Source organism: Chinchilla lanigera, unplaced genomic scaffold (genome assembly GCF_000276665.1).
Source record: "Chinchilla lanigera isolate Chin_1 unplaced genomic scaffold, ChiLan1.0 scaffold00037, whole genome shotgun sequence".
Classification (NCBI taxonomy): domain Eukaryota; kingdom Metazoa; phylum Chordata; class Mammalia; order Rodentia; family Chinchillidae; genus Chinchilla; species Chinchilla lanigera.
This window is the reverse complement of record NW_004955438.1, coordinates 17,211,736-17,226,164: the sequence shown is the minus strand read 5'-3', so window position 1 is coordinate 17,226,164 and position 14,429 is coordinate 17,211,736. Positions and strand designations below refer to the sequence as shown.

General features: G+C 51.3%; 1 long non-coding RNA gene across 1 annotated transcript in view; it reads left to right on the top strand.

Moving 5' to 3' along the window:
• The first annotated feature begins 648 nt into the window (after positions 1-648).
• The window catches only part of LOC106149161, a 32,747-nt gene continuing 18,966 nt past the window's right edge, over positions 649-14,429 (top strand). Inside the window, exon 1 of the long non-coding RNA XR_001235149.1 lies at positions 649-803. This is a non-coding gene — a long non-coding RNA (uncharacterized LOC106149161). The remainder of the gene's footprint in view (positions 804-14,429) is intronic.

Here is a 14,429-nt window from a genome sequence, read left to right as displayed (position 1 = left end):
TTCAGGACACTGAGACAGCCATAATAGTGCAACTAAAGACTCTCAGGAAAGAGGACTTCCAGAACTGCTCCAGAAAGTGGCAAGATGGGATTAGTTTGTTCAAAGGGAAAAGGAGTGTTTTGATGGGGATTAGTGTCAGTGTGCCTTTCACCATTTAAAACGTTTAAAAATTTAAACATTCACTGTATTTAAGCCAATTTGCTTTTTAATCTTTCTTTAATTGTGTGTATTCTAATAAATTATGAAGGCATTGGCGATTCTATCCAGTACTGCAAAAGTGTCCCGTACTTGTGCACACCTAGGGGGAGGCCAGAGATGGGTCCAAAGATAGAAACTAAGGGGTTTTGTTCAGGGGCTGGTAAGGTCCAGTCGTGTTCTTGGTGAGTCTGTGTAGCGGTGAGGACACACGGTCCGGCGTCCTGAACTCCAGCTCCGGGGCAGACGCGTGCACAACTCGCCTGCTTGGGGGAAGGTGGCCTGCAGCTGGCCCAGCCCATCCGGCAGTCTTCTGCTGAACAGCGGGCCCCCTCCGTGAAAGGAGCTCCAGCCCTCCCCGTTCTGCCTCACGTCTGTCTCCTCTCTCTCCTCCCCTGCCCAGAAAACTTCCTGTGAAGCCGAGCAGTGCGAAGCAGTCGCGGGTGACTCCTGGGCTGTTTTAAGCACTGTCTAAGACTGCTCAGACTTGTATAATGTTGCTAAGTAGCAGGATTAAAGGATTAAATTCTCTACATTCTAGAATCCAGGTTTGGAAACTTTTTGGAAAAGAAGGCTGCCTGGCTGCGGGAAGGAGCCTGTCCTATGAGGTGGGTGTCTTCAAGTGCTGGCCCGCAGCCCATGCATTGGGCCACTCTTCAGCTCTTCATTTCTCATTCACACATTCACTCATGCACACATGCATGCAAGTGTTGGTTCACTCATCAAACGGGTAATTCTTGAGCATCTGTTATGGCCCAGACACTGAGCCAGCTACTAGGTTTGCTAGGGCTGATGTGGTGGCCCTGCTTTGCTGGCTTAGTGTTGGTGTCTCTTTCTTCTGGCATCTGTAGCCTGATTTTGTTTAGGGGACAGCTGCACCCAATGGGTACATCTGTCATACAAGTGGGTCGGCCCTTCTGAGGCCCAGTGTGGCCAGTCAAGACTTTTCTCCCTGGAATTTGAACGCTGAGCAAGAGGATGACCAAGGGTTGCTGCTTGTTCATGACCCAGGACTGACAAGTCGCTCCCTATGGGCCCGCCACCTGATCCCTGGGGCTCTTGCACTCCACCCTGAATCTAGACTTTGGTTTTCATCCTAATTCTTTGAGCTCTCCAAATGTAATTGATTCTGTTTTGCCTAAGAAAACTGGTGTTTCTTTCCATTGTTGGTAACCCCAGCACTGTTCTCTCATCCTCAGAAGCTCATAGTCTAGTGGGAGAGACAGTAAACAAATTTTACGGGGTCAGGAAATCTGATAATGATCCTAGGTGGGCTCTGAGAGCCCCAAGGAGGGACCTGAATTAATTTCTCATCCTGAGATGTTGTAAACAGGAGCCCTGAAAGCCACCCCAGGGTTCTAGCTCTCCACCATTGTCTAAGAAGGCATCTCACAGACTGTGGCGTCAGTTACTATGGGCATGACTGTCCCCTGCAGTCTTTGACTTGACTGGACTCAGCTGGTTAGCTCACGCTGTTTACAGTCATAGCTCAGCAGGGCTGGAAGTATCTGAAGCCTTGGCTGTTGGGACATCCAAGATGGCGCCCACAGCAACAGGACAGGCTGGGTGTCACCAAAGCCCAGCTAAGGCTGTCGGTGGGAGCACTTGGAATTGGCCTCTCCAGGTGACTGATGAGAGTAAGAGAGAGAGAGAGAGAGAGAGAGAGAGAGAGAGAGAGAGTGAATTCCAAGATGAGCCAAGGAGACTTCAGTGGACACCACAAGTCTTCTTATGCTCTAGCCCCAGAAATCCTGGATTATCACAAATGCCACATTCTATGGGTCAGGCAAGTCACTAAGGCCAGCCCAGCACCAAGCTAGGGGTGGTGCAATTGGATTCTCCATCCTTACAGAAGAATGGAAAAGTTCTGCTACTGAAGAACATGTGGGACGGGCAGTGCTGCTGTGGCCATCTTTGGCACAGCCCATCTGTCTCGGTGGGCATCCCTCCTAGAACATTCCTTGGGTCACTAGCACATCCCACACAGGTGGCAGCTATTTGGTGTTTGATCTTGGTAACCAGATGTGACTGATTACTTTGGAAGTACCAGTCCTCGGTCTCCCGGCATCAGCGTGAAGCCCTGTCAACAGTACCGAGGGGCTGTGTGAACCTGGAACTCTGCTTTACCTCTCTGTCCATTTCCTCTTCTCTAAAACAACTGCTGGCCTGGGAGTAGTGTGAAAGTCAAGGGCAACCTAGCAGGTGAAGGAGCAATGTAAACTGTAAAGACTAGGGGCACAGGTATCAGATTCCGGTAATGAGGGTTCCAAGTGTGAAGTCCTCAGCTGTGCCGGGCTGCTCTACGCATTACGGTGCTGGCATTTCAGGTGCCATTGGAAGCGAGGAAACAAGCTCAAGTTGAATTTCTTACTCAAGTCACTTACAGGTGGGCCCCAAAGCTTGAGGGGTGGGGGCTGTTGCTATGGAAACCGGAAGCATTTGGGGATGGCTAAGAGCCCACAGATTCTGACAGCCCTGCTCTATAAATGTTGAAGGAAACAATGGTGGATGGACGGGTGAATGGGTGAATTAGCCAACAGCTTGACATTTTGCTTAGGATGTCTTCCAGACTTTTGAAAACCTCAACTGTCCCTCCTGTGATTCTTGCACTAGTTTCCTTCAGTTTAAAAGCAGGAAGTTTAGGGTAGGTGAGATTCAGGTTTGTTTCAGATTCAGCTGCCCTGGAGAACAAGCACGCCTGGCCTCTGTTTCTTTAGCACCTGGCTACACTCCTGTTACTTATTTACTTTTGCAGAGCTGGGGGTGGAACCCAGGGCCAGGCGCACTGGGCGGCCACACTTCCTTTAGGGCGCCCACCCAGCTCCCGGCCGAAGGCTCCTCCCTCCGCTTCCTTCCTCCAGGGTGCGGATCACGACACTGCGTTTGCTCTGTGAACTCCGCGTGGCCACACTTCCCAGGTGCCGCCCCACCTGCGACCTTGCTTCTTACTGCCCGGGGACCCTAGCGCCTTGAGCCGCGCCCAGCCCGGAGGAGCCTGGCCAGTAAGGGTTCGCCGCATGAATAAACAAGCGCACAAATGTTCCCAGTGAATGACTGGAGAACGCTCAAATCCTGTTCCGGTTCTGTGAAAAGCGAGCATTTGGCTTCGGCTGGGGGTTCGTTCCGCCTCGGCTTCCGGGGTCAGCTCCGGCCAGGGTTCTGTTGAGGAACGCGGGGTTTTGCTCCGGGTGGGGGTGCTCTAACAGAGAGGCGCCCGAAGTCTTTCTTTTTATAAACTGCCAGGACTGCGGCGCAGGGACAAGTGTCGCTGAAGCTGCAGCCGAGCCACCGGGCCGGGGGTGCGCGCAGCTCCGCCCCGAGCGCGACCCCCAGGGCGGGACCCCGGGCCGGGCCCTGAGCCGCGGGCTGTGCGCAGTGCGCTGACCGGACCGGCCACCGAGGTCCCCGCGGCCACCAGCCCAGCGCTGAGCCGGAGGTTCTGAGGCCTCTTTGTTCTGAGGATCGTGGGGGCGTTGCTTAGCCGCCCTCACAAGTATTCAAAGCCTCCCTGAACCTGAGCGTGGAAAAAACCTGCCTGGCCACCCCTGCCAGAGTCAGGCTGGACGGCCAAGGAGGGCAGACCGAGGCAGGCGACTCTGTGGGCTCCTGGCTGGAGCGCTTGAGGGCATCGGGGGTTCCCACGCTGTACCAGCAGCTCCGCCCACACAGACCCGGAAGTCTTTTTTCAGATAGGGGAAATCGAGGCTCGGAGAGTACAGAGCGCTTGCTGGAGGCTGGCAAAACTGGGAACTGGAAAGCCCCAAATGCACAGAGTGTAAATGATACGACTGTGAACCTCGCGGAGATTAGGAAGGCTAGTTGTTTGTTTTGGAAAGCAAAGTTGCTTGTGGTTTGTTTTGATTGGGGGGAGGGCTCTGCAGGAAGTGCATCAGTAATGCGAGAAATATGGCCATGGGATCTGACACTTCCCGGCTCAAATTCTAGCTGGCTTTTGCTATGGCTGTGTGACCCTGGGCACCCCCTGACCTCTCTGGGCCTTGCGCATAATGGTACCTATTTGTGAGCTGCTTGTGAGAGAATACAGCGTACTGGGACCCTCGGAGCTGTGATGGGTGTAGGCTTCAACAGAGCCAGGCCGCCGGCATTTCCCACGCGGGGCTCAGTTTCCTGCCCTGTACAATGTCAGGAAGTATAGTTGGGCCCAAGCAGGTGTCTCCCTGTGGCACCATGGCTGCCTGGGCTGTGTGGTGTCTGATGGGGCCGTCCTGTACCTACCTCTGTACCCGCTCTGGCATCTGCACACCTCATGCAGCAGCACCCCGTTTCCCAGTTGTGGTTATGAAAACACATGTCCAGACCTTGCCCTATGTTCCCCGGAGCGGGAGAGGAGGAAGCAGCACCCACTGTCTGCCTGGTGCCCCCCTGGGCTTGTGGGCAGCGGGGCCTGCTCACCGGGCCTCAGCTTCCCGTTGGGGGCACCCAGGTGTCCGCAGTGACACGGAGACGGCCCACGCGTCACGGATTCATCCAGTCCTGCTCCATGCTAGACCCTGGAGGTGGTCCTGAGATCCAAGCCGGGGCGTCACCTCCTCCAGGGCGCCACCAGCATGATTGTTCACAAGACTGAGGCTTGATGAGAGATGGTGAATGATTTGCCCAGGGTCATGCTGCCACTTACAGCCAGTCCCTTCTTACCAGGGCCTTTTGGAGGTGCTGCCGGTTGCATGATAGCCACCCTAGTTCTCCAAGGACAGCCTGGATCCCAGGGGACGGGCAGCCCTCCGGAAGAACAGGCTGTGAGGCCATGTGTGCAGAAGGAGCCTAAGCTTCAGAATTGGAAAGACCGGAGCTCTGTAGAAGCCCTATGCTCTGATACAGATTGAATGAGTCACCTCTGAGCCTTGCCTTTGTATCTGTAAAGTGGGAATAACTACACCTAACCCAGAGGGCTCCTGTTTTGGCGAGGCCAGCGGTGAAAGCCCTCAGCTGCATCGTAGGCGCTCAAGCATCTGGAAGGGTGACTGCTGCTGTCATCCCTAAGGAAGCAGGAAGGCACCCAGGGACCGACGGGACCACCTGCAAACAGCTGGGCCACCAGAGAGAGACGGCCGCAGGGTGCAGAGCAGCGGCACCTCCTGGGGCATTCCTGGACTGGGATGCCAGCCACACTAAGAGCAGTGGCGGACAGTGCCCGCTCCTGGAGTCTCCAGAGTCCAGAGCTTGGCTACTTGGCCTCTCTGAGCTGCCTGGGGCCGGCTGGCACCTCCGTCAGCCTGTTTGACAGATCCTTTTGGCCAAGAAGCCACTCACCACGATTGTCCCAGAGCTGGTGCCGTTCTCAGGGGAATCGTTTTGAGGCTGAAGGAGCCGCCCTCCCCATATCCTGCTGAGGCCTGGCTTTCTGGGTCCAGCCAGGTTCTTCCATTTCTTGGCCTTAACTCTAGCGTCTTCCTTTTGGGGAATCAGATAAGCTGAGAGGTTACTGGAAACATGCCCGCGATGTGCTGGCTCCAGTGGGGGAAGGTAGCTCTTTGTGCAAGGCAGACAGTAGCCTCCACGGCACCCTGTCCCTTGGGTTGGAGTTTCATGCTTCTCAGCAGAATCCTGCCCTCCTCGGAGCAGAGAGAGCTCCTCTCCCTGCAAGCAGGCATACCTTGCTTTTAACCAGCACGCAGCAAGCTAGGTATGAGGCAGCTGTGAGCCTGGGCACTAGCTGGCCCCTCTGCCCCTGGTGGAGACGAAGCTGCATATCCCCGTCTCTGACGTGGGCTGGGCAGCTGGGAAGTTGTCTTGAGTCCACTCCTGTGTTTAGGAAACAAGCAAATATCCTTGCTGTGGGAGCTGGCCTTGGTCACCCAGGCAGGGGCCCGAGGGGTGACCTGGTATGATCTCCTGGCTTTTCAAGTGTGAGGGGGCTAGTCCATGAAGCATTAATCTCTGTCTGCAGTAAAGCAGAGGTTCTTGGAAGGAGAGAGAGATAGATACAGGGGCCCCAGAGGTCTCCAGTGACCTCATGGCAGGCTGGTAGTGTGTCCCCCTGGGGCCCTGTTGCTGACATCTGAGGGCCTCCCTTGCTAGTCTCCCCGGCTCCCGTCAGGGCATAATGAAGAGAAGCGCTATCTGATTGTGTCACATGGTGCCCGGGGACCTGGGACAGACTTTCCAGGAGAAAGACTACCTTGTCCTCTTCACTGGCACTCGGTAAGTGTACCTCTTGACTCTGTTCTTCGTGACAGGCTGGATTCTAGTCACATCAGCTGAGGGCCTCAAGGAACGAACTTACATCATTGCTCTGAGCTTAAGCGGGGGGTCAGAGCTGCCTGCTGCCCTGTCTCTCCAAGTCCTGGACCTGTGCTCTCCTGTTGCCGCCTCTCAAGAAGTGAGCATGGGTGTCCCATGCGAGCAGGGGCAGCCGGGCCAGTCACCTCCCCTAGACCTTCCCAACTGTCCTCCTCACCTGCCCTCCCTGGGGGTCCTCGTGAGGGCAAAAGGGGACCGTGCACGTCAAGGTCCTGGCCACAGGTGGCTTCTCCACAAATGGCCATTCGTTTCCTACCTTCTTCTCTCCAGAGCTCCTTCCGTTCTCTTCTGCCCTCGGGCCTCTGACCTTGGCTTCCGCTTGGCCTGAAGTGACAAAGCAATAAATGAGTTTATTTTTTTAGGTGCTTTATCAGTCTTTCAGGGGGCATTTTCAGGAGGTAAGAGTAACAACTATAACGTATAAATTTTTCATCTTCTTTCTAAAACAGTTGTTTTTCTACAAAAGCAGCAGCAACGACAATAACAAAACCCTACTCCACCAATATTAGAGTCTTCCCCAGCGGCAGAAAACCATATCCCTTCAATGAGAAGCAGCACTCTTCAATGGAGGGGAAGTGGAGGGTGGGGTGGCAGATGGTGCCACCAGGAGATCTTTTGCTTTGTCCTCTGGTGAGTAGAGCCCAGTGTGCTACTAACACCCTGCAGGGCACATCACCAACAACCCCCCATCCAGCGGTGATGGACACTGGTCTAAGGCAGCAGCCGCAGGAATGTGAGCTCCTCCGTTGTTGGAGAGACTGCTGCAAAGCGACAGAGGCACCAGGCTGAGGTGTTTCTAGGTGAGGAAAGCCTACATCTTCAGAGCCTAGGAAATGGATCAACGATGTTGAGCTGTTCCTTTGTTGAATTCGATAATACTTTTCAAATTCCAGAAAAGTAATTTTCTCAATTTTTGTGCTGTTCACAAAGTAACAGCTACAGAGGCAGCACTCTTTTAAATTTAGTTAATTATTTTCAGGAAAACTTGTGGAAGATTTTGAAATGGGTAAAAGATCACTGGATATTCTTTAATGGAACCCTGGGCCCTATCTCGTCCTACATGTGTATTTGCTGCTGATGTCCTTCACATCTCCACAAAGATGTTCATTTACAGAAAATTGGCAGTAATGCAAATCTTTATTTCCATGGCTATGCAAACAATTCTGGTCCAGGGCTATGCAAATGAATCTGTCAGACAGAAAAAATATAAATCTCTGTAAGACAAATTCTCATATGACCCAGTTGTAGTTTGTTCCTGGTTCCTGATTTATTAATGAAGTAGGTAAAATATTTGCCTTGAATTCATTTTATATCTGCATAAGCCATGATTTTTTGTTTGTTTGTTTGTTTTGTATTTTTAAGACACGGTCTTGCTGTGCAGTTCATGCTGAACTTGAGCTCACTTTGTAGCCCAGGCTGGTCTCGAACTCACAACGATCGTCCTGTCTCAGCCTCCCAAGTGCTGGGATTACAAGCATTATCCACCACTCCTGGCGCTGTAAGTCATGATTTTATCCTTCCCTGAAAATCGCTCTCTAACAGTCTTCACCATTAACATTTTCTCCATCACTTTCTTAAGTCTAGACAACCAACAAAATGGTAAATCGGGCTCTCATCTTGCTGCTGTCTGTGGCTATTGATAAGAGGAAAGTTCTGAGATGTCTTAAATTTAACCAAAGGGTTTGAGGATGCAGGAGAAGACAGAGAAGTTAATCAGCTAACAGCAGTGGGCCAAACCAACCAAAAACGATTCCACATTCCTGAACATATGTTGAAATCTGGACTTGAACCCAAGTGGCCAAGCACCAGGCAGCATCGTGTCTTGCTTACGACCCGAGCCAACCCAGAACAAGCCGTGCCTTCTTTATGGTCTTCTCCTACCCCGAGCTTTCCCAGCTTTGTGTTACCCCACCCTCTTACCCATAGCCACGGTAGGTTCAGCCTCAACAGTGTATTTGCTCCTGCCCCTGATTTTCACTATAAAAATGCTCTCAACTTACAGGTGTAGCGGACATATTTCCAACGACATCTAGCCTTGCTGCTGGTAGCTTTGAGAACTTGTCCCAGGATCAAGGCCTTTCCCCACTGCCAGTTGAGACCCCTCAAATAGAATGTGTGTTGGGACCAACCTGCATCTACACACGCTCTTCCCACCTGCCAGGCCTGGGGCCTCACTCTCCTCCTGTACCCCTGCTGTCATGTCCACCCCCAAGACAGGCTAGAGAAGAGCCTAGAAACACTTGCTACCTTGAGTGGTGCTGCAGATTGAATGTGGCTAGTCCCCGCCAACACTGACAGTGAGGCTTGATTCCTAGTGCAACAGCTTTGAGGGTGTTATGGTTATACACTGTCAACTCGGGGAGTCTAGCGGTTTGGCTGAGTGACTCAGCAGTTCTGCATATTGGGGTGAAAATGACATGCCTTTACCCTTCTGGGATGTTGTTCATTGTGTCAATTTGAAAAGTTGAGAAAGTTAACCACCAGACTTAGCAGGGAGCTAGGGTGTTACTTTGTATTCATCTTGAGCCTGTGCAAGAGGAGGGTGTGGAGATTATGTGAGTGCTACATGCCCCCTGGGTGGGGGCAGCCTGCTTACAATATAAGGGAGGGAAAGAGGCTTGCTCTCTCTGCCACTCCTCCCTTGTGCTCTTGTTGCTTTTGCTATCTTCCCCTGCCATGAATGTTCGCCCTCTGCCACATGCCACTCTGCCTTGGAGCCAGCCAAGTATGGACTGAAACCTCCACAAACTGTAAGCTAAATAAACGTTTCCTTCCTTAATTTTGGGCGTTGGGTGTTTTGTCTCAGCAATGAGAGAAAAGTAACCAAGACAGAGGTGGTGGGAACTTCAGGAGGCGGAGCCTGATGGGAGGTGATTAGGTCATGGGGAATCCACCCTTGGATGGAATGAATGTTTCTGGGGACTGGATTGGTTACTGAGGAAGTGAGTTACCAGGCTATCCCATATGTTTGGCTTCTTTTGAATGAGTCACTTGCCCTTCCCGTACGTCATCCTGCCACATAATGCCTTCTGCCGTATCATGGCACAGTATGTGGCCCTCATCAAGTGTGGCCACCCAGACTTAGACCATTGAACTTCCAGAGTCATGAGCTGAGTAAACCTCTTTTCTTCATAAAGTACTTAACCTCTGGTATTTTGTGATGCAATCCAAAATGGAACAAGGTAGGTGGGGATGTAGTGAGGCCACTGGAGAAGTTATCCTTCGAAGACCCTTTATGTTTGGGAGTTTTGCAAGCTCAGACTATTTTCAAAGACTCGCGATTTTCTAACATCAACTTCACAACCTTTTAGAAGTCTTTTTTAAGTCTCAAGTTCACAGACTCAATCTTTTGGTCTCTGTGACCAATGATCAGTCACTCTGGAATCTAGCAGTACAAATTGGTTCTTTCCATCCCCTTCAAATGTATTTCCCTATCTGTGGAAAGCCTCAAATCTGTGGGAAGGGGAAGTTCATGCTTTAGTTATTAGGTAGAAAACATGCACGTCTTTAAGCATCCAGCAGCCTGGCTGCCCAGTGTCCACTGGAAGAGTGTTTGGGGCTGGGATGGCGGAGGGGCACAGACTAAAGTCTCCCAGCCTGAACACACAGGGCCCCTGCTCACCCATTTCTCTCTCTCTCTCTCTGCAAGCCTATGTAGAAGAATTTGCAAGTTAAATGCACCCGGGTTATAACTGCACCATAGAAGGTAAATAATGTTCCTCTTACAAAGAGTGACTCCTCACCTGTGAGGAGAACATTTGAGGATGTCATAGAAACATGTGTGTGTGTGTAAGGAGGAAAGGCTATATTGCAAGCATGCGCACGTGTGTGTGTGTGTGTGTGTGTGTGTGTGTGTATGCCTGCACTCTTTGCCTCTTTATGAACCCTCCATGACCCACAATGTCATGCTGTTCCAAGTTTGGACGCTTATTATGCATGTGTGGAGTTGCCAGATAAAATACAGGACACCCACTTACATTTCAATTTCAGATAAACAATGAATATTTTTTAGCAGAAGTAGGTGCTATGAAATACTTCCACTGAAATTATTTGTGTTTTGTCTAAATTCAAATTTAACTGGACCTGGACACCCATATTTTCATTTGCTCAGTCTGGAAACCTTATGTGCACACAAGTACACACATTTGTGCATGTGACTTCACAACTCTCACTCACGTGTATACAGTTGTCTCTTGGTGCCCACAGGGGATTAGTTCTAAGATCCCTATGATACCAAAACTCAGAGGTGCTTGTGCCTTTTATAGATGGTGGTGTGGTGATGGCATATCACCCATGCAACCCTCCAGTTTATATAGGTCACCTCTGGACTACATCTGATATCTAAAACGATGTAAGTACTATGCTGATAGCTGTCATACTGTATTGTTTTGGGAATAATGACAAGAAAACCTCTATGCTTTCAATACAAATGCAATCGTTGTAGGCCTAACTACATTTATTTCAAGTATTTGTTATCTGCAGTTGGCTGGCTCCTCAGAGGTGGATTCCACAGTGCAGGGGGAGACACCTCTATATGCAAACGTGGACATAAATATATGCGTGGTGTCCCGTGCCCATGAATTCAGCTGCACCCACAGCCATGCACACACACTAGACATTTCACCTTCCGTGGCTGAGCACGGTGGGGTCTCCAGTGTGTTCTCATAGTTGTGTCTAGCCACCAGGTCTGTGATTGCTTCCTGAGGCTGGGTTCCCCTGGCTTTCTTCAGGAACCTGTAGGTCCTGGTGGTCATTACTCCTTCCCGACGTTCCCATGGGTTTAACAGCTCTGGGCCTGGTTTCGGAGCAAGGGCCTGGCTTGGTGGGCAGACTTCCCCTCCCCAGGCTGTGGCTAGGCCTCCTTTCCCTAATGGTGTCTCCATTACTTTCTGGCCTGTGGGTGGCTGGCTAGAGGGCTTTCTGGGGAACAGGCCTCTTCCCTTGGGCTCCCCAGCTGCTCATAGCCTGGTTTACAGCCCCGGGGCAGTGCCTAGAGGGCCTGCAGGCTGGATGTTCTGAGATTTTTATTGGCATCTCCATCAAGACAAGGGCCTTCCGGAGCCGCTTTATTGGAGCCAGCCTTCCAGGGCTCGGGGAGCAGCCATTTCCAGGGAATCTGGTTTCTCGGCTGGGCTCACACGCCGTTTCCTTTGTGTTTGCCTTGGCAGCCCCTCGGTCTGGCCTGTTTTGATCCTCACTTCGAGCTTGGGCTTTTGTGGCCTGTCGGTGGATGAGGTGGTGCGGGTAGGTGTTTCCCGCAGCCGTGGGAACACAAACAGGGCTTTGTTTCAGGCGGGCAGCAGGTGCAAGGGAAAGAGTTCAGGCCCCTTCAGGGCTCAGGGGAAATGCTCTGAAGTTTGAAGACGGTTAAAAGGCAAATAAACATCGCTCCATTTTGTCTATGCCTTGGGAACCTAAGCTGGCCCAGGAGAAGACCGAATGAATGGCTGGGTCTCAATTACTTCCACCTCCTTTAGGATCAGGACTAGGAAAGTGGCGGGTGGGACTAATGTTCTGCAAAGGGACTTAAGTTTTAAAACCCCCTTGCGGGTTAAGTTCACAGTCAACTCTGGGTAACAGATGGCCAGCGTGTGCTCAGCATGGGGGGCAGGGAAAGACATGACAAATGCAGCTCATCCTCTGTCAGGTTGTTTCCCAAACCAAATGAATAAGCTATTTTAAATAAAACCTTTTTAAATAAAGATTCAAGGTCAGTGCTATGCGCTGAACTGTGATCCCCACATTCGCACCTTGATGTCATGGCGCTCAGAACTCAGAATGTGGCTGTATTTGGAGATAAGGGTACTTAACTTAAAGTAAGGTCATTAGAGCGGGCCCTCACCCCCATGACAGTGTCCTTGTAAGAGGAGCCTTGGACATAGAAATGCACAGAGGAAGACCCAGAAGTGGCTTGTTCAAACCAACGAGGGAGGCTGCAGAGAAACCAGTGCCGCTGTCCTCACTGTGATCTCAGGTGTCAGCTCTAGAAGAGTGCGAAAATGTATCTGTGCTTCAAGCCACCCGGCCCACCATCTGTGTTAGGGCAGCCGTGGCAAGCGCATGTAGCCAGCAACAAGCAGGACGTTTTGAGGCAGAACTGGTTCTTTTATGGATGGATGTGAGGGAGTGGTCTCAAGATGGAGTGTGGACATGGAGACACAAGGCTCATTCATTTTACCCTGAGCAACCCAGCATGGCCCTGCAGTTTACCTGGCTTTTGTCACTCACCTACTCATGGCTGAGTCCCTATGAAGTCGACCCTAAGAGTGGCTGGGAAGTGGTTTATTTGGGAAGTGGTTCTGGGGACCCAAAGGTGAGTTCATGAGTGGGTTGTTGTGGAAGCCTCAGGAGCTCACCCCACTGGGGACCCCTGAGAGACTGCTTAGATCACCCTTCAGAATTGCCCCACCCAGGGGTAGGAAGCTAGAGCATCCTCCTAGCCACTCTGCACCTTGTTTGGAGGGGTTACTCCTGTGCGTTTGGTCCAGGGTTGCTGTTACTGCTGGTGGAGGTCATTAGGCACACAGGAGGTGATCTGGAGGGGATAGGAATGTCTTCCTTGGGGTCCGCTGAGGCCAATGGCCTCCCTCCTCCATGGGTCTTGTTCAGTCTCCCTCTGTCCTCGCAGACCTCAGCCCTGGCCAGAATAAAACCTTGGACTTCTGCCTGCTTCTGGCTCCATGCTATGGACCTGCTTTTCCTCCCTCGTGCATCAACCTTTTTGCTTGACCTTCTTGGTTCTACACTATTAGAGAGAAAAAAACCAAAATGCTTCTTCCTTCTCTCATTCACCACTCATGACGATATTTTGGACAACAGGTATGTGCCCAGGTGTGCGTTTCCCACACACCAAGCAGGCCTTCAGCAGACACCTCTTGGGTGGCCTAGAGTTAATTTCTGATATCATCTACCTGGAGACAACATCAAGGCTTGCAGGTTGAGGGCTTATTCCTACAAGATTGTTCCCCCTTTTGACACCAGTCACAGCCCCAGTTTTTTAAACTTTCTGACCATCAGCTATAAATTGGGGGTCCCCATTAAGACAGGGCAACAGGGTGCAGGACACTCCGAGGGAGAGAGACACTCCCAATACCGTGACACCATCATCACTATTTACAGAACCATTCAGAAAAGTGCTATTTTCAGTCCTCCATTTGAATCCGGCACTGTTCACAGGACCAATCAGAAGATGCTTTTTTCTGTCTTTTATTTGCATGTGGGCGCAACCAATCAAAAGTCACAATTCCTGATCCTCTATTTACATATAGCAGGAAGCCAAGTGAGCTTTGTGATAGGACAGCTTACACACAGAGTAACGCCAAGTGAATGTTTGATAGGACAAGTTTCTCAGTGCCTTATTTGCGTGAGAGAGCTAACGTACGAATTTTGAGTACAAAAGACCCCTTTCTGTTCTCCCCAGGACCACTGGGCGTCTTTCCACCACCCGCCTGCTCTCTGAAGAGTATACTTCTTTTCCACCTTCAGTAAGGGCGCATATTTGCTGCCTTTTCTGTGGGTCCTGTCCAATACTTTGTGCAGGACACTAAGAACCTGGAAGGCATCCCCGTGGGACCCAACACTTGGTAATACTATGGCCTCTTGCACAGGTTCCATTCATTTGCTAGAGGGAGCTCAGAGAGTGTAGATCTGTGCTGTCCTGTCAGTGTGACTTGTCACAGGAGGGGGATGAGTTGCTGGATGAAGATTTCCTCCTCCATCAAAGCTCTGGGAGGGGTTAAGGATGCTCCTAGGAAGGGTGCCTGGAACGGAGCCCCCACGGCCACAGCAGACTCTATAGCGCTCCTTTACTCCTCTCCTTGCCCCCTCCCTCCTGCCCCTCATTACCTCTCCAATCAACTGTTGCACCCACATCCTTGCCTCAGGCTCTGCTTTGGCAGAATCCAAACTCAGAGCCTGTCTCAGCCCAGTGCTGGAGTTGGACAGGTGTGCGTCATAATTTGACTGCATCTGCT